The 26,305-nt window shown below is 46.2% G+C and overlaps 1 protein-coding gene and 1 long non-coding RNA gene across 30 annotated transcripts in view; one reads left to right on the forward strand and one right to left on the reverse strand.

Moving 5' to 3' along the window:
• ANK3 (ankyrin 3) overlaps positions 1-26,305 on the reverse strand; it is a 1,328,922-nt gene that overhangs the window by 418,593 nt on the left and 884,024 nt on the right. The gene's annotated exons all lie outside the window — the stretch shown is intronic.
• Positions 1-26,305, forward strand: part of LOC135056506 (uncharacterized) — a 57,527-nt gene that overhangs the window by 23,303 nt on the left and 7,919 nt on the right. Inside the window, exons 2-4 of one of the 3 annotated variants that reach the window (XR_010243997.1) lie at positions 18,473-18,714; positions 18,803-18,953; positions 25,904-26,250. This is a non-coding gene — a long non-coding RNA (uncharacterized LOC135056506). The remainder of the gene's footprint in view (positions 1-18,472; positions 18,715-18,802; positions 18,954-25,903; positions 26,251-26,305) is intronic. The other 2 variants (XR_010243999.1, XR_010243998.1) reach the window with 2 other exon arrangements.

Below are 26,305 nucleotides of genomic sequence, written 5' to 3' on the forward strand. Positions count from 1 at the left end.
GGGCCAGTGGAGCTGGCAAACCGAAAAAAAAAGGTCTATTACATCCCTATCCCACTACACTGACTCTAGATGGAGGATCTCCTCGGCGTCCACTGTTAATGAACACTCACCATTGAATGTTCACTCACGGTCTTCACTCACCGTTGTGATATTTCTGATTTTTCCAACTCCCCATTTCCCCTCTCTGACCACCATTTACTCTCCTTTAACCTATCTCTCTCTGCTTCCCCATCTCTATTTCCTAAGGCTACCATCACTAAGTGTAACATTGAGGCTACTGACACCACATTAATTTCCTCCCTGTTTGACTCACTTCTCTCTCCTATTCTCTCTCTCTCATGCCCTGGACAAGCCACTTCCATATACAATGCATCCTTTACTTCTGCTCTTGAGTCTGTTGCTCCACCAACCACTATTGACCCTCGCAAAGTAACACCTCAACCGTGGCATGCCAAATGCACCAGATATCTGCAAAAATGCTCATGTACTGCTGAGCGACACTGGAGGAAATCACGCTCTAAGGCAGACTTCCTCCATTTCAAACTTATGCTCTCATCGTTCAGTGCTGCCCTTTCTCTTGCTAAACAGTCATACTTCAAGAACCTCATCTCCTCCCAGTCTTCCAACCCCCGGCACCTCTTTGCCACTCTCAACTTACTCCTCTGCCCACCTCCACCTTGTCTCCCTTCCTCACTCTCTGTTCTTGACTTTGCCACTTACTTCACATCCAAAATTGACTCCATACGTCAGGACATCACATCACACCAGACCATCAGCAACCAGCCTCCTCCCATAACTTACCACCCCTCCCTATCCCTCTCACCAACTCTTACATCTTTCTCCCATGCATCTGGTGAGGAAGTCATGGCCCTCATTCGTTCCTGTCCTCTCACCACCTCCCCACTTGACCCTATCCCCTCCCACCTCCTCCGCTACCTCTCTCCTGCCTGTTCACATCTTTCCCACCTTCTCAATCTCTCCCTCTCATCAGGCACTGTCCCCTCTGCCATCAAGCATGCACTCATCTCTCCTATTCTTAAAAAAATCTACCCTTGATCCAAACATTCTCTCCAACTACGACCCATCTCTCTTCTCCCTTTTGCCTCCAAACTCTTTGAGCGAATTGTCTACAACTGCCTTACTACCTTTCTTTCCTCACACTCACTGCTTGACCCATTCCAGTCTGTGTTCCGTCCTCTCCACTCCACTGAAACTGCCCTTACAAAAGTATGCAATGACCTCCACGCTACTAAATCTAAGGGCCACTACTCTCTACTTATTCTTCTTGATATCTCTTCTGCTTTTTACACTGTGGACCACCCTCTCCTACGGCAAATCCTTCACTCCATTGGTCAGCGTGATACTGCCCTCTCTTGGCTGTCTTCCTACCTCTCTGACCGTTCATTCTCTGTCTCCTCTCATGACTCCACCTCCCCCTCACTTCCACTAACTGTAGGTGTACCGCAAGGCTCTGTCCTTGGTCCTCTTCTTTTCTCTCTCTATACATCCTCACTAGGTAAGCTCATTAGCTCTTTTGGTTTCCAATATCATCTCTATGCTGATGACACTCAAATCTGTCTTTCCTCTCCAGACCTCTCCCCTGCTCTCCTCACTCGTATCTCAAATTGTCTCTCTGCTATCTCTATTTGAATGTCCAGCGCTTTCTTAAACTTTACATGTCTAAGACCGAGCTGATTATCTTCCCTCCCTCCCGCATAACCTCACCTCCCACAATCTCATTATCTATTGATGGCACTACTATCTCCTCTAGCCCCCAAGTGCGCTGTCTTGGAGTAATCCTTGACTCCTCCCTCTCCTTCAAACCACACATTCAGGACCTCTCGCAAACCTGTAATTTTCATCTAAAAAATATTTCCAGGATCAGAACCTTTCTGACCCAGGATGCTACTACGACTCTTATCCACTCACTGGTCATCTCCAGACTGGAGTACTGTAATGTCCTCCTGACTGGCATTCCTGACAAATACCTCTCTCCACTCCAATCTATCCTCAATGCTGCTGTCCGGCTCATTTTCCTCACCAAATGCACTACGTCTACCTCTCCTCTCTTACAAGACCTTCACTGGCTCCCCTTCAGAATCCATTTCAAGCTTCTCACACTCACTTACAAAGCTGTCACCCACTCCTCTCCCATCTACATCTCTGACCTTATCTCACTTTACACTCCCACCCATCCTCTTCGCTCTGCTAATGCACGTCGACTCTCCTGCCTACTGATTACTTCCTCCCACTTCTACCTCCAAGATTTTTCACGTGCTGCTCTATTTCTCTGGAATTCCCTACCTCTTCCCCTCAGACTCTCCACCTCTCTACAAAACTTCAACCAGGCTCTCAAGACCCACTTCTTCACCAAACCCAGCCAAACCTCATCCTAACCCTCTGTTTCACGCTCTCTATGTACCCCAACTGTGTCACCCCTGTCTGTCTACCCCTCCCCTTTAGAATGTAAGCTCTCATGAGTAGGGCCCTCTTCCCTCATGTGCTATATCCTTTTTCTTACTTTAATAATCTTCAACTGCACCAATTCCAGCAGTCTTCTGCCACCTGATACTTATTCCAGTGTCATCTGTTGATGTACTGTAGCTATGTTTATTTACCCTGTACTTGTCCTATATTGTCGTCATCTGTAAGTTGCTGTTTTCCCGTTCTGATTATTTGTTTATGTACTCTGTAATTGGGCGCTGCGGATACCCTGTGGCGCCATATAAATAAAGGATAATAATAATAACAATAATAATAATAATAATAATAATAATAACAACAGCTGAGCCACCGGAGGGTCATCCTCTGTATCACACAGCACTATGTGGGGACCCCGGGATGATCACACCTGTTGCCTTTCCCTTAATCCAGCCCTGGGCACCTATACTCACCTGATTTCCCAAAAACTGCCAGATGCTGCCCACCAAACACCAGCAGAATTTCATCCTGCTATGGCTTTTGGGCAGTGCCAGCACATGCACAGTGTGGCTCCTTTGTAAAAGCAGATCAGGAAAAGACTGTAAACTGCAAAAACAGCAATGTAGATTCTATCTTTGAATTAGCCCCGATGTACACATAATAGAAAAAGCACATTTATTCCATCTTTAACAGTCATACAGATATCAACTGGACAATAAACTATCAGTCATGTTGGAAAATATGGTCAAAACATGACCTCTGTTGGTCTGTGTGTGGTCATCTTTCAACTTCACTGAACAGCCGGAATGTAGACTAGGGGGTATATTTACTAAAAGTCGATTTGGGTCCATTTTGATTGATTTTTTATCCATTTTGTGTTTCAGGGTCTAAATCACACATCACAGATGATTTTTGACACCCTTTTAAAAAATAAATGTCCAAAATCATCCGTTAGTAAATGCGGGGATTAGGGGTATATTTACTAAAAGTCGATCTGTGTCGATGTCTGGACGATTTTGTATTTTTGGGTCTAAATTCCTGTTAGGGTCTCCTGCTCTGTGCTGCCACGTCGTCATGGCAACCGGGAGACAAGTGCTAGCGGAGTAACCTGAGCGCAGCTGATACTCCGGTTCGGGTCTTTTGCTGTGCAGTGGTTACAGGCTCTGTGCACGGCAGGGGATCCGGTGCTGGTTTTTGTGCTCACAGTCTGTGAGGTCTGAGTGGGGTGTGGACAGCACCTGCTTTATAAGGCCTCTTCTCAGGTTAAGCAGATGCTGCTGAATCTTTGTTGGTTAGTCAGTTCCTGAAAGTTAGCCAGTACTGTGTAGCTTTGTATTTGTTTGTTGCTTACTGCAAATAGGCCTGGGGATTTGGTACTACACTCTGCCAATCCAGACCTAGCAGTAAGACTGGAGTCAGTCGTTTAACTTGCTGGGGTTCTTTTACTACTCTGTGAACTTAGCAAGTTTGCGGCTGTATTCTAAGACTTGCCTGCCTAAATCCTGTCTCACTGTGCAAGGTGTCAGGTGTCAGTTTAGTGGCAGTAAGCTGAACCTGTGCACTGCAAGTGAGAATTAGGATTGTGGAGACTCTCCTTGTGTCTATCATTCCATCTCTGACCAAGGAGTTTACTGCCACACCCGTTGGTAACCCTTTGGGGTTTTGCTGTTGCCCTTGGCAACAGCATTTCGGGTTCTCTACGTATTAAAACACAACATCTTGCTTTTCCCATCTGAGCATTACTAATACTCCTGTTGAAATTTTGTGGGAATATGGAGCATACCCCTCAAAATACGTTGCAACAGGTGGTCGATCAGGTGCAGGTCCTGACTCGACAATTTAATGATTTGTCCATTAAAATGCACACCTCCCAGGCCGCTGGCGGAGCTCCCGCAGCAGCAGCACCTTCAGGGGTTAAGGAGCCGAAAGTAAATCTCCCGGATCGTTTTTCTGGAGATCGCTCGCAGTTCTTTTGTTTCAAGGAGAGCTGCAAGCTATACTTCCGGCTTAGGCCTCAGTCTTCTGGGTCGGAGATTCAGCGGGTGGGCATAGTGATTTCCTTGCTACAAGGAGACCCACAGGTCTGGGCATATGGGTTGCAGCCTGACTGTCCGTCGCTTAAAAGTGTTGATGCTTTTTTTACGGCACTGGGCATGTTGTATGATGACCCTGACAAGACGGCCTCAGCCGAGGCTCAGATTTCGATCCTTAAGCAAGGGCGAAGGCCAGTTGAGGTTTACTGTACGGAGTTTCGGAGGTTGGCCCATGATACCCAGTGGAATGACCCAGCCCTGAGACACCAGTACCGAAGAGGTCTTTCTAACCAGATAAAGGACCAACTGGTACAATATCCCTTGCCTGATAGCTTGGATCAGCTCATGCAGTTATCCATCCGGGTGGATAGACGGCTGAGAGAGCGTAGGCTTGAAAGGGAGACTGAGGTTTCCTTCTTTCCCAAGGGAACCTCAGACTCTGAGGAATTTTCCGAGGAGCCTATGCAGATTGGGGCTACCCGCCTCTCCTCGCGTGAGAAGACGTGGAGGAGACAGCAGGGGTTGTGTTTGTACTGTGGGAATAAAGGTCATGTGGTAGTATCATGCCCAAAAAAGCCGGAAAACTTCAGGGCCTGAGGGTGATGGGAAATATCCTGTCAGGCCAGAAGTCAGAATTTCCCAAGAAGACTTTTATCATTCCGGTGACCTTGAAGATCCTCGGTCAAACTGTCTTGTGGACAGTGGGGCCGACGGGGTTTTTATGGACCGCCAATTCGCCCTGAAACACTCTGTTCCCTTAGTACCCTTGGCATCGGAAATTGAGATTTGTGGGTTAAACGGGGAACCATTATCCCAAGGTAAAATTACCTCTTGCACTAGCCAGATTTCTTTGTTTATTGGAGCCACACACTCTGAAAAATTGTCCTTTTATGTGACTGTCTGTACTTTTGCCCCATTGGTGTTGGGGTTACCCTGGTTAAGGGCCCACAATCCTCAATTTGACTGGGTCTCTGGGGAGATTCTTAGTTGGGGTACTGATTGTTTCAGGAGTTGCTTGAGCCTTCCAGTCAGGCTCTCGCAGCTAAATTTGCCAGGATTGCCAGGGTGTTATGCAGATTTTGCGGACGTGTTCTCCAAAAAAGTTGCAGAGGTACTACCTCCCCATCGCCCCTATGACTGTGCCATTGATTTGTTGCCAAATGCTAAGCTTCCCAAGAGCAGGTTGTACTCCCTGTCACGTCCTGAGACTCAGGCTATGGCAGAGTACATTCAGGAGAACTTGGCTAAGGGATTTATCAGACCTTCACAGTCTCCAGTTGGGTCGGGGTTCTTCTTCGTGGGTAAAAAGGACGGTTCGTTGCGACCCTGCATTGACTTCAGGGAATTGAACCATATCACGATTAAAAACTCATACCCACTGCCCCTCATTTCGGTCTTGTTTGACCAGCTTCGTACTGCCACCATTTTTTCTAAGATTGACCTACGCGGTGCGTACAATCTAATCCGAATAAGAGAGGGGGATGAATGGAAGACTGCCTTTAATACCCACTCAGGGCATTATGAATATTTGGTGATGCCTTTTGGGCTCTGTAATGCCCCGGCAGTCTTCCAGGATTTCATGAATGATGTGCTCAGGGAATATTTGGATAGATTCTTAGTTGTATACTTAGATGACATCCTAATCTTCTCCCATTCCCTGGAGGAACATCGGAAGCATGTACGCTTAGTCCTCCAGAAACTCAGAGACCACCGGCTTGGGGCGAAGCTGGAGAAGTGCGAATTTGAAGTTCAGCAAATCGCATTTCTAGGATATATTATCTCCCCAGAAGGTTTCCAAATGGAGGGTTCCAAGGTACAGGCAGTCCTGGATTGGGTGCAGCCCACTAGTTTGAAGGCGCTTCAGCGTTTCCTGGGCTTTGCAAATTTTTATAGACGATTTATCGCTGGATTTTCGTCTATAGTGGCGCCCTTGGTGGCACTCACTAAGAAAGGGGCGGATGTTGCTCACTGGTCTTGTGAGGCTAAAGCGGCTTTTGCCCGTCTCAAAAGGGCATTTGTATCGGCCAAGGTGCTGCGACACCCAGATCCAGAGCGTCCTTTTGTGGTGGAGGTGGATGCCTCTGAGATGGGTATTGGGGCAGTGCTTTCTCAGATGGGAGTGTCTGATAACCGCCTTCATCCCTGTGCTTACTTTTCCCGTAAATTTTCGCCTGCCGAGATGAATTATGACGTGGGTAACCGGGAATTGTTGGCTATTAAGGATGCACTCGAGGAGTGGAGACACTGGCTTGAGGGGGCTAAGTTTGTGGTCTCAATTCTCACCGACCATAAGAATCTGGCATATTTAGAGTCAGCGAAGCGTCTCAATGCCAGGCAGGCACGATGGGCTTTGTTTTTTGCTCGCTTTAATTTTTTGATAACATATCGCCCTGGGTCAAAAAACATCAAGGCTGATGCGCTCTCGCGGAGTTTTGCTCCAATCCAGGAGACCACCGAGGAGCCGTTGCCCATTGTGTCCCCATCATGTATTAAAGTGGGCATTACCCAGGACCTCTTATCATTAGTCCTTAGAGCACAGGAGCAGGCTCCTCCAGACCTTCCGGTAGGTCTTTTGTTTGTGCCTCCTAGGTTAAGACAGCGAGTGTTCCTGGAATTCCATGCCAAGAAGTCGGCAGGTCACCCGGGTATTGCCAGAACTCGGGAGTTGCTATCTAGGGCGGTGTGGTGGCCCTCGGTGGCTAAGGATGTGGATCAGTTGGTTCGGGCATGTGACATCTGTGCCCGAAATAAGACTCCTAGAGGGGTTCCTGTTGGCCCATTACATCCACTCTCTATCCCATCTAAGCCATGGACCCACATTTCAATGGATTTTGTGGTGGACTTGCCCAAATCCTCGGGGATGACAGCCATCTGGGTTGTCGTTGACAGGTTTTCGAAGATGGCGCACTTCGTTCCACTGATTGGGCTGCCATAGGCCAGACGCCTGTCTGAATTATTTATGCTGCACGTTGTGCGTCTCCACGGGTTGCCACTTGATGTGGTCTCTGACCGCGGATCCCAGTTTGTGGCCAAATTCTGGAGGGCATTTTGTTCCAATCTCCAGATTTCTGTCAGCTTGTCGTCGGGCTACCATCCGCAGTCTAATGGGCAGACTGAAAGGGTGAACCAGTCCTTGGAGCAGTTCCTCAGGTGTTATGTCTCCAAGTGTCAGACTGACTGGGTTGCTCATCTGTCCATGGCGGAGTTTGCCTATAACAACGCGGCTCACTCTGCTACAGGGATCTCTCCCTTCCTTTGTGTGTATGGGCATCATCCTAAGGCCAATTCTTTTGACCCCCTGGACTCCACGCCTGGTGGTTCCTCTGTGGTTTCGGTCCTTAGAGGTATTTGGCGGAAAGTGAAGAAAGCCCTTGTGTCTGTGTCATTAGTGACCAAAAGGGTTTTTGATAAGCGGAAAAGACCCTGCAGCTTCAAATTAGGAGACTTCGTCTGGTTGTCTACCAAGAATTTGAAGTTGAGACAGCCATCTCATAAGTTAGGCCCCCGGTTCATCGGCCCTTATAAGATCACCAGGGTTATCAATCCGGTGGCATTTCAGTTAGATCTGCCCCGTTCTTTGGGTATCAATAAAACATTTCATTGTTCCCTTTTAAAACGGGCGATTAGTAATCCTTCTTCCAGTGGAAGACCTTCCCCTCTTCTGATACGTGGCCAGAGGGAGTTTGTTGTTGAAAGGATTCTTGACTCCAAGATGGTTCGGGGTCGGCTGTCATTTTTGGTGCACTGGAAGGGGTATGGCCCGGAGGAGCGGTCGTGGGTGCGCAGTTGTGATCTTCATGCCCCCAGACTGATACGCTCTTTCTTCTCGCAGTTCCCCGATAAACCCGGTGGTAGGGGTTCTTTGACCCCTCGTCAGAGGGGGGGTACTGTTAGGGTCTCCTGCCCTGTGCTGCCACGTCGTCATGGCAACCGGGAGACAAGTGCTAGCGGAGTAACCTGAGCGCAGCTGATACTCCGGTTCGGGTCTTTTGCTGTGCAGTGGTTACAGGCTCTGTGCACGGCAGGGGATCCGGTGCTGGTTTTTGTGCTCACAGTCTGTGAGGTCTGAGTGGGGCGTGGACAGCACCTGCTTTATAAGGCCTCTTCTCAGGTTAAGCAGATGCTGCTGAATCTTTGTTGGTTAGTCAGTTCCTGAAAGTTAGCCAGTACTGTGTAGCTTTGTATTTGTTGTTGCTTACTGCAAATAGGCCTGGGGATTTGGTACTACACTCTGCCAATCCAGACCTAGCAGTAAGACTGGAGTCAGTCGTTTAACTTGCTGGGGTTCTTTTACTACTCTGTGAACTTAGCAAGTTTGTGGCTGTATTCTAAGACTTGCCTGCCTAAATCCTGTCTCACTGTGCAAGGTGTCAGGTGTCAGTTTAGTGGCAGTAAGCTGAACCTGTGCACTGCAAGTGAGAATTAGGATTGTGGAGACTCTCCTTGTGTCTATCATTCCATCTCTGACCAAGGAGTTTACTGCCACACCCGTTGGTAACCCTTTGGGGTTTTGCTGTTGCCCTTGGCAACAGCATTTCGGGTTCTCTACGTATTAAAACACAACATCTTGCTTTTCCCATCTGAGCATTACTAATACTAGGGAGACACCCAGTTCCTTAGCCTCTGGGCTTCTCTGTTCACTTTGTGTGTATTTTGTTACCCTATCACCTTCTGTGTACGTAATGTCATATTCCCCAGTCTGTCTGTGAGTTCATTTGTTTTGCATACCTATCCGTTCAGACACCAGTACATTCCTGCAGGCACTGGTGTGCATAACAGTTCAAACACCAGTACATTCCTGCAGGCACTGGAGTGCATAACAGTTCTGACACCAGTACATTCCTGCAGGCACTGGTGTGCATAACAATTCCACATTTACTAACAGATGATTTTTGACATATTTGTTTTAAACAATATCAAAAATCATCTGTTAGTAAATGTGTGGTTTATACCCTGAAATACAAAATCGATCAAACATTGACCAAAATTGACTATACCCCTAGAAGTTCTCAGGCCACTCTCATTAAGTTCCACTTGGCCAAGTCTTTCCCAATTAACCACGTGCACTGCTCGAAAGAACAACAAGATGAAGCTTGTTTGGCTAATAGTAACGTTCCACTTCTAAGCCATTGGCTACAGAATGTCCAATGTGGAAAATCATATGGGTGGCCATATTAGACAAGATCTGATCAGCACAGGAAGAATGACCGGTTCAGTCTTCACTTACAGTCAGATGATAACATCAGTACAGGTTGACAGCATTTTTCAACATGACTGATAATGATTTGATCATTTTGGGGACTATCGCCTAATATTTCCAGCAATATTGTAGTGCAGTATGAATTGGGAGTCAAGTCTGTCTTTGGTTCTGAATTTTAGCACAACACTTGTTTTCTTGTACATAATACATAACAGTTTGTTTCTACGGGGAGGTGGGGGGAAGGTTTACACCAATTATATATATTAGTCAACTGAAGTTGGAATCTCTGCATACCCTCTAACATTTTACACATAAAAATCGGTACAAATTAAGAAAGGGGGCATGGCCGCGGGTGAAGTGGATGTGGCCAAGCCCCTTTTCCTATACTTTCAATGGAAGTTTGGAGAGCCAAAAATCGGACAGTGTTAAGGTCGACACTCATTAGGTCGACCACTAATGATGGACATGGTCGACATGGACAAGTGGTCGACACATGAAATTGGTCGACACATGAAAATGTCGACATGTCTTTTTTAAAAACCCTTAGATTTGACATTTTTTCATACTTTACCATCCACGTGGACTACGATCGGGAACCTGCGAGCGAAGCGAGCCATGCAAGGGGATGCGGTACACTAATTGGGGTTCCTGGTCATGTTATGGAAAAAATGACACCAAAAACAGTCCAAAAATCCATGTCGACCTTTTCATGTGTTGACCTTTCAGGTGTCGACCATTTTCATGTGTCAACTATTTGTCCGTGTTGACCATGTCAATGTCGACCATTAGTGGTCGACCTAATGCGTGTCGACCTTAACATTGTCAACCATTCATACCGGAACCCTACAAAAGTGCCAACTTAAGATACAGCACTACCTCCAGTGTAGCTATTCTACCAATACTTAGTTTACCGCTGTTGCTATATTCCAACACGTTACACATATAGGGTGGAATTTAATTACGGGGGGCGAAGACAACTGACTGACTGAATCAGTGCGGCAGCAGACACACTTCATGTCAGCCCAATCACGTGTAAAACTGTTCGCTACCCCATAGGGTAGTGAGCACTTTTGTGCATAGTCGGTATTTGGTCAGGTGCAAGATGAGGTGCCGTTGCAGACATTTAAACGCCATGGCAATGGCAAGTTGCACTCTTTGGCCGCAATTATATTCCCCCCATAGTGGTTTATTCAGAGTTGTACACAAAATAGCTATTTTGTGTGCTTGAAAAAAATAAACATGGTGCCCTCCTGCAGTTAGAGTTGGCTGTATCTAGGGGGCTGCACCAGCCTTATACTTTTCCGTTTCCGTTTAAAAAGCCCTAGGGGCATATGTATTAGGGTGTGAGTTTGCCAGAGGTGCGGAATGCCAGCCAATCTCGAACTTTCTTGGTAAATGATGCCAATTTAAAAAAAAATCTGAGAATGGTCGACATCCCGCCCCTCCGGTAAACTCGGACCCTATTACATATGTCCCCTAATATGAAGTAGTAGATCACAAGATAAAAATATTTTCCTCTATTAGCAAAATAGAGCACTTTTTTTCACACAGCGGGCGATCAGGTCATAACAGCGCATGCGTATGCACCACAATGCGCACGCGCGTCAGACAACAAAAATGGGCATCACCGGCCAGCTACAGGATGGTGTAAAAATTCTGATTGCACAGGCCTTCGCAAGATGATTGACAGGAAGAGGCCGTTTGTGGGTGGTAACTGACCGTTTACTGGGAGTGTCCGGAAAAACGCAGGTGTGCCGAAGCGTTTTCAGGGAGGGTGTCTAACATCAGCTCCGGCCCCAATCAGCCTGTTTTGATCACACTGTAGGAGTAAGTCCTGGGCTACACACAGGTGGTCATTCCGAGTTGATCGCTAGCTGCTGTTGTTCGCAGCGATCAGGCTAAAAAGCGTCACTTCTGCGCATGCGTATGCCGCTCAATGCGCATGCGCGACGTACTTTCACAATAGCCGATGCAGTTTTACACAAGCTCTAGCGACGCTTTTCAGCCGCACTGCTGGCCGCAGAGTGATTGACAGGAACTGGGTGTTTCTGGGAGGTAACTGACCGTTTTCGGGGAGTGTGTGTAAAAACGCAGGCGTGTCAGATACAAACGCAAGTGTGCCTGGGGAAACGCGGGCGTGGCTGGCCGAACGCAGAGCGTGTTTGAGACGTCAAAACAGGAACTAAATAATCTGAAGTGATCGCAAGGTAGGAGTAGGTCTGGAGCTACTCTGAAACTACACAATCTTTTTTTGTAGCCGCTCTGCGATCCTTTCGTTCGCACTTCTGCTAAGCTAAGATACACTCCCAGAGGGTGGTGGCTTAGCGTTTGCACGGCTGCTAAAAGCAGCTAGCGAGCGAACAACTCGGAATGAGGGCCACAGACTGCACACAGTGGATTTTTGCAGCTCAGCTACACATAGGATCGCACTCTTGCACGCAAATATACACTCCCCCTGGGGGCGGCAACTATCTGAATGCAGGGCAGCAAAGTTAGCAGCCCAGTGATCAGGTCTGAATCACCCCCATTAACTGATTAATAACACCAGCATCTTGTACCGTTGTGATTTATGAGGTTATAATATATGAGGGTGTGGATTATTAGATCTACATTAAAAAGGTTTACAGTCAATAGGTAGGGTCAAAAGTTCGACATGGAATAAACAGACAGTATAAAAGGTCAACAGGGTCAAAATGTCAACACAAAAAAAAGGTAGACAATTTTTTTTGGGGGGGGGGTTTGGCAGTTTTCTGCCACAAACAAGACCCATTAGTGTACCACGTCCGCTCGCCATGCTTCGGGCAAGGTTACTATTCCCAATCGTAGTAAACGTGGATGGTAAAGTATGAAAAAAGCTGAAAAAAATGAAAAATTATAAAAAAAAACTTGCATCGACCCTGTCAACAAAATGCATGTCAACCATTAGGGGTCTACCAATTGACTGTAGACCTTTTTTAGTGTGAATCTATAGACCGGATACCGTTTTAGAAGTGATATGTTTTAATACTGCTTGAGTTAACAGCTAAGCCATAACTAGAGTTTTTGGTGCCCAGCCAGTGCCAGACTGGAGCATGAAGGGCCCACCGGGGGTATGCAGTGGTAGGGCCCCTGATTAGAGGTGTGGCCAGCCTCCAAAGGGGGTGTGGCCATCCACCACAGAGGTTTGGCTAACCATTATAGAGTAAATGGTCTGGACTCCATGATAATTTATATAGTAATTAATGCTAGTGCATGCATGATAATGTGCCAGATTAATGACAGCAATGTATTCTAGAGAATACAACATAATCCTGTGCAGTATAAGGTAACATATGTATAATATATCATTCAAGTGCACAGTCTAGAACCTGATCCCTAGAGGAGGAGGGCCCCCCAGGCAGTGGGGCCCACCGGTGGTTTCCCCTGTACCCCTGTGGGCCAGTCCAAGCCTGTGCCCAGCTATGACAGTGTTTTGAAATGTGTTCCTTAAATAAAAGATGATGTTACTAAAGGAGCTTTGGGACGGGAAGGGGCAGCTGATGATGCCGAGGATCAAAGAGGGAAGCTACAAGTAATTAATCAATTAAAACAGAAAATTGACAGGTGACGCCTTGTGGCACTTTGAGCAGTGGCACATGTCGCCCCACCCTAATTACAGCCCTGGTTTATAGCCATAGTACAGTATGTCAGCTATGGCTGCAGTATAGTGTTTTTTTTTAATGTCAAAAATCTAAAATAATCTGATAATTTTGACATGACATGGTTTTACAAATGATGACAGCTTTTCCCCTGGTATTGCAGAGAACACTATGTGATAGCATGGTGTGTGCTGACACTAGCCTGATACAAACAGAAGTACAAAGAACCAGCGCACAGATTATAATATAATACGCTTAGTGTTAGGTGTCTCAATGCAACGCGAGACAATCACAAGACTTACAAGTGGAGATAGAGCATATAAAGGAGTAAAATTATTTCCTTAAAACCTTTCAACTGATTGCAGAATGGGCAAATAAAAATACTGCAACATATCAAGAGTACTTAAAGTAGGTGTTGTGAAGAAGTGACCTTTAGAATGGTGTGAGCTAAAATTATAACCCAGCTATAGATTTACAAGCTGTGTAATAAATGCATTAACTTCTGCAGTGCATTGGGTTACACAAATGGCCTTCGAAGAGTGCCACACTGAGTCATTTGCTCTGTATGGTGGAAGAATTTGAGAGTAAAAGGATAAAAGGTTTATGTATAGTTTGTAGTATTCATCATTGACCAAAAAAAAGGCAAATCACCAAAGCCACATTGGTATGTGGAAAGTAAAATGTATACTAATACAGCAACACAAAAAATAGCACACTTTTTTCTTAACCCAAAAATTGGAGCACTAATCAATACTTTCTAAACCATTTTTTAGGTGCTACTAAGACACCTACAGGTATAAACAGATGTAGCCATGATCAAAGGCGTGGCAAGTGTGCCCGTTACTATGTGCACGTGCGTGCGTACATATGCAAGCACAACCATTGTAGCCTATTGAGCAAACGTATCGCGGCATAGATGAGCGTGGCTACATCTGTATGAGGGTGGTTCAGAAAGTAAGGTAACAAGGCCTCTCACGTGTGTAATGTTCACTATTTCATCACAATTACCCGCCAGGCCAGAGCAGGTAGACCACTGTTCCCCCTTCATGGCCATTAGACTGCGCCTCATATCAGTCACAGTATCAGCTGGAAAATGGTGGGGCTGGTGGATACATAGTCAAATATTGAGGTGCGTAGTGTGATCAGATTTCTGCATCTAAAGGGCACATCAGTAGCTAACGTTCATCATCAACTTGTTGAGGTGTACGGTGATAATGTCATGGTCATGTCAAGGAAACAGGTTTGGTTCACTGCATCTGATAATGACAGGACAGACGTTCAAGATGAGCAGCGATCTAGTCGATCAAACACGTCTACCACAGGCAGTGCACCAAACCCAAACCTGTTTCCGTGACACGTCGTTATTACCGTACACCACGACAAGTTGGTAATGAATTTTAGCTGCTGATATGCCCTTTAGACACAGAAATCTGATCACACTACACACCTCAGTGAATAACCATGTTTCAACCTGCCCGCCATCTTACATCTGATGTTGGGACAGTATGACTGATATGAGGTGCAGTCGAATGGCCATGAGGGGAAGCAGTGGTCTACCTGCTCTGGTCTGGTGGGAAATTAGACTACAATAGAGAACATTGTTACCTTACTTTCTGAACCACCCTCATATGTTAACTACGCCATGTGGTGGTGGAGTTATGCTATACTTACTGGCCCAAGGCAAATAATACACCTATACTCAACCCTCCTATCCTCCACCATTCATCATAGTATTGTCATTCCTCTGTCCAATCACCTTTCAAACAGGGCAGAAATACTGAGGTGTGTAGTGTGATCATGCAAGAGCCAACAATGCAGCTTGTGCAATTGGAAATGTAAAAGAATGGTCCAGAAACACCTTGCTACAAATAGCATTGGACAAAGGAGGAGTATAAGTATGTGTTGCACATGCATGACATAAGGTGACCACTATATGCCTCTGGGTGATGCCACCTTCCAACCACACCTATAAGTCCCAGTGGTAGCAGAAGTCATCTGACAACTATACCCACTCAGACTGAGCACCAGAACTGCTGTCTGTCTGTCAAGCTCAACAGATGAACCCTATCGCACAAAAAACATATATATTTATTATTACTGGGAGAAGAAGAAATCATAGGAACATACTGTAACACTAACATTGCCTGCATCATACATAAAGTATAACATTGTTCTTCAACCACCACAGAACAAAATGAACAGGAATTGCAGTCCCTACCAGTTCTATTGGCTGCTCTTGGATCATAAATAAAGTTAAGACAAGTGAAATAAATAAATAATAATAATACTCCACACAAGCACAGCTAAAATGTAACACATACCTATCTTAACCTTACTTTAGTCTCAGAAGAGTAAATGATATGCAGTATCAGTGTTATATATTTCATCATGCTATATACAGTACCAATATAGTGATGTTCGCTTCCATACTTTAGTCCATTGAAGCTGACAAGCCCCAGATGAAACCATCGGTAGGCAGGGTACCCAAATGAATGTTAGCAAACCCCTGGGCAACACAGTAAATACTGTCCCATTGTTGTATAATCAGACTTGCACAGGGTCAGCACACTCCTAAATCCACAGCAGTGGACACATTATGATTTCACCCCTGCTGTGGCTGCTTAGGAGTCACAGTATTCGGTATCCTATGATGAAGCTACTGCAGTTACGCACCAGAGCTTTAGAATAGTAATATTTGCTACATTGTACTTAGGACTAGATATATAACTGCAGTATGTTATCTATAGCTCGGTGCGGAGCAGCTCTCCTCTCCTCCCTACAGAGAACTTTCAGCATTCTGGAAATGCAGTACCTGCTGTCATCAGAGGTGACTCTCATTTTACATTAGGAGTTAAAAAAAAAAACATTCACAAATTGTTCCCCACTTTACACAGTTACTTGTAGCTGGGGTTTATGTATCACGCCTGGAAGTAGTAAGGCGAAACAGGCACCCGATTGGCAGATTGCGAATGCACGGCTAATGACGCTCGCAGTTGCAGGATTCATTGTTCAGACATATTTTGTTTTGTGTGTGTTTAGGCAATTTATTTTTCCCGCACAAGAGATGAAGAGTTTGTTTTTGCTGTATTTAAATGTAGGTCCTTAAAGTTTGATTGATGCCTAATAGCAAACGAGCAAGTGCAACAAAAGGAAAGAAATATTAGTAAAGTGTATGTGATGTATGCCTGATGTAAGCTGGGCACATACAGTATGCTGACGATTTACAGCCTTATATCTCATCATATGGGTAATAATACAATAGTTTTAGGAGCAATATACAGTCTTTCCTGTACTTTGCACATGTATAAAAATGTCTGCATTATAAAACAATAATGTCAAAAGACCTTGACACTAGTCTCCCAACCAACAATGGCATACGCAGCCAGATCTGCGTTCATCTCTTCACATGCTGGGGGCCGCCCAGCACAGGGCAAGGCCGCCCAGCATGTGTGAGCCCACCTCTTGATGAGTCTGCAATTAGATTGCGGACCCAGCGGAACTAAGGTTAACCCCTGGCAGCGCAACCTGGCTGTGCTGTCAGGCAGTCGGCCGCCATTTTTTTTTCAGACCAGCTGCGTGTGACTTCATGTAGCTGCACTGAAAACGGTCATTGGCCATCGGTAAACTACGCTGTGGACCGCTGATGTGGCTGGGTCTGAATTACCCCCTAAATATAGGGATTGCAGTGGTAAAAATAATGGGACAACATAAGCTCAGTGCAGGCATAAGTGAGATAAAACAATATGAGAGGGCACAGACAGAGGATAGTATTTTGCAGAGTCCCTAGAAAGGCCAGACGCGTGGGCAAAATACCTTGTGTTTGTGGGTGGTGAATGGCACCTGTGACACCAGTAGGTAAGTTACTGTAACAAACCTACTACAGTTCTACATAGCTATAGTCACTAGGGATGGACATCGATCATCGATGATTTCAAATCAATGTTGAATACTTGAATAATAATTACTATCGATGGGGGAGAACCAGATGGTTTTTGAGCCATTAATGGTTCAGAGCTACCAAATTTTTTTGTTTCGCCAAGTGCCGGGAGACAGAGCTTAGCTCCGCCCATGACACCCACAAAGCCCCACCCTTGTGCTCTAATTGGCCCACAGCTCATTTAACCTTAATGCAAGGAAGGCCACTGGTGGGTAAAACCATTGATGGTTCCTTTACAGATAGTTTTATACCATCGATGCATAACCCACCGATGGCCATCCCTAATAGTCACTAACCTACAGTATATGGCTAATTAGAAATATCCAAAAGGACAAGAGGTCAGGTAGGCCAGAACAAATAAAATGGAAGCGAAATTAGCAAGCAAAGTCAAGGTAAGGGCAGGCAGCAAGTAACAATGGTCCTGGATAAAGAAAAGTTATTTAACAAAACAGAAGCCCCATGTCAGGTAGCATAAACTTATGAGTATCATACCCCTTTTCCACTAGCTATTTTTACCTGTGTTTTTGCACGGGGGCGCGCATCGACACGGGTTTTTAGTAGGTGGAAACGGGTCAACACGGGTTGAGTGACCCGGGAATCCAACCCGGCTATTTACCTGGGAAGAACACGGTAATGACACGGATAACGGTGCAGTGGAAACGGTCATTACACGTGTTTTCAGACCCGAGTAACACTCAGACGCTGATTGGTGCTTCTGGGGCACTGGAAGATGATGTCATCCCTGGGAGACACGCTGGGCACATGCAGGCACCGCAGCAGCAAACAAACGCGGATGCACATCTATTGCAGCAGCTACAACACTACGCTGGGCACATGCAGGCACTGAGGCAGCTTGCAAACAAAACACTCTGAAGTCACGCTGCAATGCTGTGAGCAGGCCCCACCCCTTCCTTTTGGTCCTTTTGATGACATCATCTTGATGAGACAGTAAAAAGTCCATTTGTAATGACAGCAATAGGCTTTTACACAGCTTACCCGGGTTAGGTGGAAACAGATCAGACACGGGAATAACCGTGTCGAAGTGTAGTGGAAACGGGGAAGCCGACAGGGGTTGTAGCCGTGTTAAACATCCCGGATCGGACACGGTACGTAGGTGGAAAAGGGGTATAAGTGATGCTAGGTAAAGTGCGGCTGTTGCAACGCTAACTCATGAGTGCGAAAATGTTACTGTAATTGGATTCCCCCCATAGTGTTTTTATATAATGTAACTAAACAATAATTATTACTATTTATTATTCTTCAGGAGGACACAGCTTGAGAGGAGGAGACTGCTTTAAAATTAGAGAGACATTTCAAGTGTGTGCTCTTGGTGCCAACAACATTGTTCTTTGCATAATTATTCCCTTCTGACACAAATAATCTTGGCCAGATATTTTAGCACAGTACCAAAAGTAAGCACTGAGCATAAAGATAGAAATTCTACTAAAACCACAAAACTGGGCGAGGATCGGGTGGAGATTAGCCAGCAATGCCTTGTTAGAAGTGGTAAGTACTGTAAATAAAAAAGAGCGAGTTATGTGCATATCCCATAGGATTATAGAAAACAAACACATTATAACTTTATTATAATCAGATTTCACTTACAAATATCATACTAGTAACATAAATGTCCACAAAAGTCATCATCTGACAAAAGTAACAAAAATGAAAGAATATTGTACAGAAGAAATAAAGCTGGGGTCTTCTTGAAGTTTCATCTTATAATGGACTGAAGCTGCTTTATGGTGAGTTTCTAACCCCCAATTAGATTAATTAGTTGTTTGTAAGGTTCAAATGACCCCATGGGAAGTTTTGCTATAAGGGGCTATGCATTAAAAAAATGCATTCTGGCCCTGAAAATTAGCATACCTTATCGCAGCATAATGTGGCAATAAGGAATGTTCTTTTATGACTATCAAATATCTCTTGCAGGAACTTCAACTTGGGTAAGAGTCTGTGCTGGTAAAGATCTTGGCAGTGAATTGATAGCTGTTGCTTCACTGGCTTTTATGTGTGACCGTGCATGTGCAGTATAATATTTAAAAATGGCCGCAATGGAGGCAGAAGACTACTAAAACCTCCATAGGTACAAAGAGGCTACCGCTTTTCAGAGATTGATAAATAGTGCCAAGATGCAGAGCCCATTCAGGATTACGAGGCCTATGGTCGTTAGCGTTACTTTGCCTATTGCAGGATATCTCTGATATCTCCTTAGGTTCTTCCACGTGATGTTTACAAAAAAGGGTCTTGATAAAAAAGTTGCTTCTCTAATTGCGAGAGGAACCTAGGTAGCGGGAGAAGAAAGCTTGCATACGTTTTCAAATATATGTAAGCAAGAGTTCTTCTTTTGCAACATTCCTCATAGATTTTAAACTAGACTGTAGATTTACTAAAACTTCTTAAAGGAAAAATGAGAAAGTACTACGTAAATGATTGGTGTCTTTTTTTAATCATTTTGTTATCTGATTTTTTAGTTTTATCTTTTTTATCCAATGCATTTTTTTTTATCATGTGACAAATGATTTTCCTTTTTTTTTTTAGCTATTTATTTTATTTTATGTTATTTTATTGTCTCAAATGGTGGAAATGTCTTTTAATTTCATTTTTTTCCATGAAAAATAAGATTTTACTCACCGGTAAATCTATTTCTCGTAGTCTGTAGTGGATGCTGGGAACTCCGTAAGGACCATGGGGAATAGCGGCTCCGCAGGAGACTGGGCACAACTAAAGAAAGCTTTAGGACTACCTGGTGTGCACTGGCTCCTCCCTCTATGACCCTCCTCCAGACCTCAGTTAGGATACTGTGCCCGGAAGAGCTGACACAATAAGGAAAGGATTTTGAATCCCGGGTAAGACTCATACCAGCCACACCAATCACACCGTATAACTCGTGATACTATACCCAGTTAACAGTATGAAATATAACTGAGCCTCTCAACAGATGGCCCAACAATAACCCTTTAGTTAAACAATAACTATATACAAGTATTGCAGACAATCCGCACTTGGGACGGGCGCCCAGCATCCACTACGGACTACGAGAAATAGATTACCGGTGAGTAAAATCTTATTTTCTCTGACGTCCTAGTGGATGCTGGGAACTCCATAAGGACCATGGGGATTATACCAAAGCTCCCAAACGGGCGGGAGAGTGCGGATGACTCTGCAGCACCGAATGAGCGAACTCTAGGTCCTCCTCAGCCAGGGTATCAAACTTGTAGAATTTAGCAAATGTGTTTGACCCCGACCAAGTAGCTGCTCGGCAAAGTTGTAAAGCCGAGACCCCTCGGGCAGCCGCCCAAGAAGAGCCCACCTTCCTCGTGGAATGGGCTTTTACAGATTTAGGATGCGGCAGTCCAGCTGCAGAATGTGCAAGTTGAATCGTGCTACAGATCCAGCGAGCAATAGTCTGCTTTGAAGCAGGCGCACCCAACTTGTTGGGCGCATGCAGGATAAATAGCGAGTCAGTCTTTCTGACTCCAGCTGTCCTGGAAACATAGATTTTTAGGGCCCGGACTACGTCCAGCAACTTGGAGTCCTCCAAGTCACGAGTAGCCGCAGGCACCACAATAGGCTGGTTCAAATGAAACGCTGAAACCACCTTTGGGAGAAATTGGGGACGAGTCCTCAATTCCGCCCTATCCATATGGAAAATCAGATAAGGGCTTTTACAAGACAAAACCGCCAATTCTGACACACGCCTGGCCGAAGCCAAGGCCAACAGCATGACCACTTTCCACGTGAGATATTTTAGTTCCACGGTTTTAAGTGGTTCAAACCAATGCGACTTTAGGAAATCCAACACCACGTTGAGATCCCAAGGTGCCACTGGGGGCACAAAAGGGGGCTGAATATGCAGCACTCCCTGAACAAATGTCTGAACTTCAGGTAGTGAAGCAAGTTCTTTTTGGAAGAAAATCGATAGAGCCGAAATCGAAATCTGGACCTTAATGGAACCCAATTTTAGGCCCATAGTCACCCCTGACTGTAGGAAGTGCAGAAAATCGACCTAGCTGAAATTCCTCCGTTGGGGCCTTCCTGGCCTCACACCACGCAACATATTTCCGCCAAATGCGGTGATAATGGTTTGCGGTCACTTCTTTCCTAGCTTTAATAAGCGTAGGGATAACTTCCTCCGGAATGCCCTTTTCCTTCAGGATCCGGCGTTCAACCGCCATGCCGTCAAACGCAGCCACGGTAAGTCTTGGAACAGACAGGGCCCCTGCTGCAGCAGGTCCTGTCTGAGCGGCAGAGGCCATGGGTCCTCTGAGATCATTTCTTGAAGTTCTGGGTACCAAGCTCTTCTTGGCCAATCCGGAACAATGAGTATAGTTCTTACTCCTCTCCTTCTTATTAGTCTCAGTACCTTGGGTATGAGAGGCAGAGGAGGGAACACATACACCAACCGGTACACCCACGGTGTTACCAGAGCGTCCACAGCTATCGCCTGAGGGTCCCTTGACCTGGCGCAATATATTTTTAGCTTTTTGTTGAGGCGGGACACCATCATGTCCACCTGTGGCCTTTCCCACCGGTGTACAATCATTTGGAAGACTTCTGGATGAAGTCCCCACTCTCCCGGGTGGAGGTCGTGTCTGCTGAGAAAGTCTGCTTCCCAGTTGTCCACTCCGGGAATGAACACTGCTGACAGTGCTAACACATGATTTTCCGCCCATCGGAGAATCCTTGTGGCTTCTGCCATTGCTATCCTGCTTCTTGTGCCGCCCTGTCGGTTTACATGGGCGACCGCCGTGATGTTGTCTGACTTGATCAGCACCGGCTGGTGTTGAAGCAGGGGTCTTGCCTGACTTAGGGCATTGTAAATGGCCCTTAGTTCCAGAATATTTATGTGTAGGGAAGTCTCCCAGTCCTGTATGCTGAATCTGCGGCCCTCTAGAAGATGAGCACTCTGCAGCCACCACAACAGCGACACCCTGGTCCTTGGAGACAGGGTTATCAGCCGATGCATCTGAAGATGCGATCCGGACCACTTGTCCAACAGATCCCACTGAAAGATCCTTGCATGGAACCTTCCGAATGGAATTGCTTCGTAAGAAGCCACCATCTTTCCCAGGACTCGCGTGCAGTGGTGCACCGACACCTGTTTTGGTTTTAGGAGGTCTCTGACTAGAGATGACAACTCCTTGGCCTTCTCCTCCGGGAGAAATACTTTTTTCTGTTCTGTGTTCAGAACCATCCCCAGGAACAGTAGACGCGTTGTAGGAACCAGCTGCGACTTTGGAATATTCAGGATCCAGCCGTGCTGTTGTAGCATTTCCCAAGCTAGTGCTACACCGATCAACAACTGTTCCCTGGACCTCACCTTTATAAGGAGATCGTCCAAGTACGGGATAATTAAAACTCCCTTTCTCCGAAGGAGTATCATCATTTCGGCCATTACCTTGGTAAATACCCTCGGTGCCGTGGACAGACCAAACGGCAACGTCTGGAATTGGTAATGACAGTCCTGTACCACAAATCTGAGGTACTCCTGGTGAGGAGGGTAAATGGGGACATGCAGGTAAGCATCCTTGACGTCCAGTGATACCATGGAATCCCCCTCGTCCAGGCTTGCAATCACCGCCCTGAGCGATTCCATCTTGAACTTGAACCTTCTTATATAAGTGTTCAAGGATTTTAAATTTAAAATGGGTCTCACCGAACCGTCCGGTTTCGGTACCACAAACATTGTGGAATAGTAACCCCGTCCTTGTTGAAGGAGGGGTACCTTGATTATCACCTGCTGAGAATACAGCTTGTGAATCGCCTCCAGCACTGCCTCCCTGTCCGGGGGAGCTGTCGGCAAGGCAGATTTGAGGAAACGGCGAGGGGGAGACGTCTCGAATTCCAGCTTGTACCCCTGAGATACTACTTGTAGAATCCAGGGATCCACCCGTGAGCGAGCCCACTGGTCGCTGAAGTTCTTGAGACGGGCCCCCACCGTACCTGGCTCCGCCTGTGGAGCCCCAGCTTCATGCGGTGGACTTAGAGGAAGCGGGGGAGGACTTTTGTTCCTGGGAACTGGCTGTATGTTGCAGCTTTTTCCCTCTACCTCTGCCTCTGGGCAGAAAGGACGCGCCTCTAACCCGCTTGCCTTTCTGGGGCCGAAAGGACTGTACCTGATAATACGGTGCTTTCTTTGGCTGTGAGGGAACATGGGGTAAAAATGCTGACTTCCCAGCTGTCGCTGTGGAAACGAGGTCCGAGAGACCATCCCCAAACAACTCCTCACCCTTGTAAGGCAATACTTCCATGTGCCTTTTAGAATCTGCATCTCCTGTCCACTGCCGAGTCCACTCTCCTGGCAGAAATGGACATTGCGTTTATTTTAGATGCCAGCCGGCAAATATCCCTCTGTGCATCTCTCATGTACAAGACAGCGTCTTTAATATGCTCTACGGTTAGCAATATAGTGTCCCTGTCTAGGGTATCAATGTTTTCCGACAGGGAATCTGACCACGCAGCTGCAGCACTGCACATCCATGCTGAAGCAATAGCCAGTCTCAGTATAATACCTGAGTGTGTATATACAGACTTCAGGATAGCCTCCTGCTTTCTATCTGCAGGCTCCTTTAGGGCGGCCGTGTCCGGAGACGGTAGTGCCACCTTTTTTGACAGACGTGTGAGCGCTTTATCCACCCTAGGGGATGTCTCCCAACGTGACCTGTCCTCTGGCGGGAAAGGGTACGCCCTTAGTAACTTTTTAGAAATTACCAGTTTCTTATCGGGGGAAGCCCACGCTTCTTCACACACTTCATTTAATTCATCAGATGGGGGAAAAACCACTGGTAGTTTTTTCTCCCCAAACATAATACCCTTTTTTTTTGTGGTACCTGGGGTAATATCAGAAATATGCAACACATTTTTCATTGCTGTAATCATGTAACGGGTGGCTCTATTGGAATGTACACTAGTCTCATCATCGTCGACACTGGAGTCAGTATCCGTGTCGACATCTGTGTCTGCCATCTGAGGTAGCGGGCGTTTTAGAGCCCCTGATGGCTTTAGAGACGTCTGGGCAGGCACAGGCTGAGAAGCCGGCTGTCCCACATCTGCTATGTCGTCAAACCTTTTATGTAAGGAGTCGACACTGTCGCGTAATTCCTTCCACATAACCATCCACTCAGGTGTCGACCCCGCAGGGGGTAACATCACATTTATCGGCACCTGCTCCGCCTCCACATAAGCCTCCTCATCAAACATGTCGACACAGCCGTACCGACACACCGCACACACACACAGGGAATGCTCTGACTGAGGACAGGACCCCACAAAGCCCTTTGGGGAGACAGAGAGAGAGTATGCCAGCACACACCAACAGCGCTATATAACACAGGGATTTTCACTATACTGAGTGATTTTTCCCAATAGCTGCTTGTATACACAATATTGCGCCTGAATTTAGTGCCCCCCCTCTCTTTTTTACCCTATGTAGTCTGGAAACTGCAGGGGAGAGCCTGGGAGCGATCCTTCCAGCGGAGCTGTGAGGGAAAATGGCGCCAGTGTGCTGAGGGAGATAGCCCCGCCCCTTTTTCGGCGGACTTCTCCTGCTTTTTTCTATGTATATCTGGCAGGGGTATTTTACACATATATAGTCTCTATGACTATATTATGTGTTACTTGCCAGCCAAGGTACTCAATATTGCAGCCCAGGGCGCCCCCCCCCCCCCCCCCCCCCCCAGCGCCCTGCACCTTTCAGTGACCGGAGTGTGAGGTGTGCATGGGAAGCAATGGCGCACAGCAGCAGTGCTGTGCGCTACCTTGATGAAGACCGAAGTCTTCTGCCGCCGATTTCCAGGACCCTCTTCTTGCTTCTGGCTCTGTAAGGGGGACGGCGGCGCGGCTCCGGGACCGGACGACCGAGGCTGGGCCTGTGTTCGAACCCTCTAGAGCTAATGGTGTCCAGTAGCCTAGAAGCCCAAGCTAGCTGCAAGCAGGTAGGTTCGCTTCTCTCCCCTTAGTTCCTCGTAGCAGTGAGTCTGTTGCCAGCAGATCTCACTGAAGATAAAAAACCTAAAATAAACTTTCTTTTTCTAAGAGCTCAGGAGAGCCCCTAGTGTGCATCCAGCTCAGCCGGGCACAAAATTCTAACTGAGGTCTGGAGGAGGGTCATAGAGGGAGGAGCCAGTGCACACCAGGTAGTCCTAAAGCTTTCTTTAGTTGTGCCCAGTCTCCTGCGGGGCCGCTATTCCCCATGGTCCTTACGGAGTTCCCAGCATCCACTAGGACGTCAGAGAAATATATTTTATCCTTTACTTCATCTAATAAAATTAATTTTCAAATATTTTTAGGCTGGACACTCCTTTATATGATTAGTTCATCTATTGTGAGTAAAAAGGGTCCACTTGCGGCCCCACCCATCTCTTTACATACAGTGAATGGCTGTCAGCACTCTGATTTGTGACTAGCTCCAGTCATCCACCAATCAGCATATTGACAGCCATTTACTGTCTGGCTGCAGGCTGGAAGGCAGGTAGAGAATGCTGCTTCGCCACTATGATTGTGTGACCACTATTCACTCCTGCTTGTAGACCCCTAGAATTGTGGGGCCCTAGGCAGCTGCCCAGGGTGATTATATGTTAAGATGGCCCTGACTGTATGGCACATAAAGACTTGTTATCAGACTATTTGTGCCATAGAAACATCCTGTTTTCGCTTAACATCCATTAATAATTTTTTTTATTTTATTTTTCAGTTCAGTTTTATGAGGTTTGTTTGGTGACCCCACATCAAAGTCCACCCTCATACCACAGTAACTAATAAAACTTCGCAATTTTTGTGGAGTGAAAATTACCATTTACTACCTGATGCAGCAAGGGAAGCCACAAAAAAAAGAGAACCCAGCCCAACAATTATTACATTTTGATAATCCTCCACTGCAAACTGCAAACCTATTTTTTCATGGATCTTACTTCGTAATGTACATCCTGACTCAACCAAACTCCTGTCCTCAGCCTATTCAATTCTCTGCTCCCCTGCCGACAACGCCAAGGGGCGCCCCAAACCCATGCACTTTGGCAGAAATCTTGGCACTTGCCCCAGGTACAATTTGATTATCTACAAGGAAGTAGAAAGTTTAAGTAGCTTTTTAAAATAA

This window comes from Pseudophryne corroboree, chromosome 3, assembly GCF_028390025.1.
Source record: "Pseudophryne corroboree isolate aPseCor3 chromosome 3, aPseCor3.hap2, whole genome shotgun sequence".
NCBI lineage: Eukaryota > Metazoa > Chordata > Amphibia > Anura > Myobatrachidae > Pseudophryne > Pseudophryne corroboree.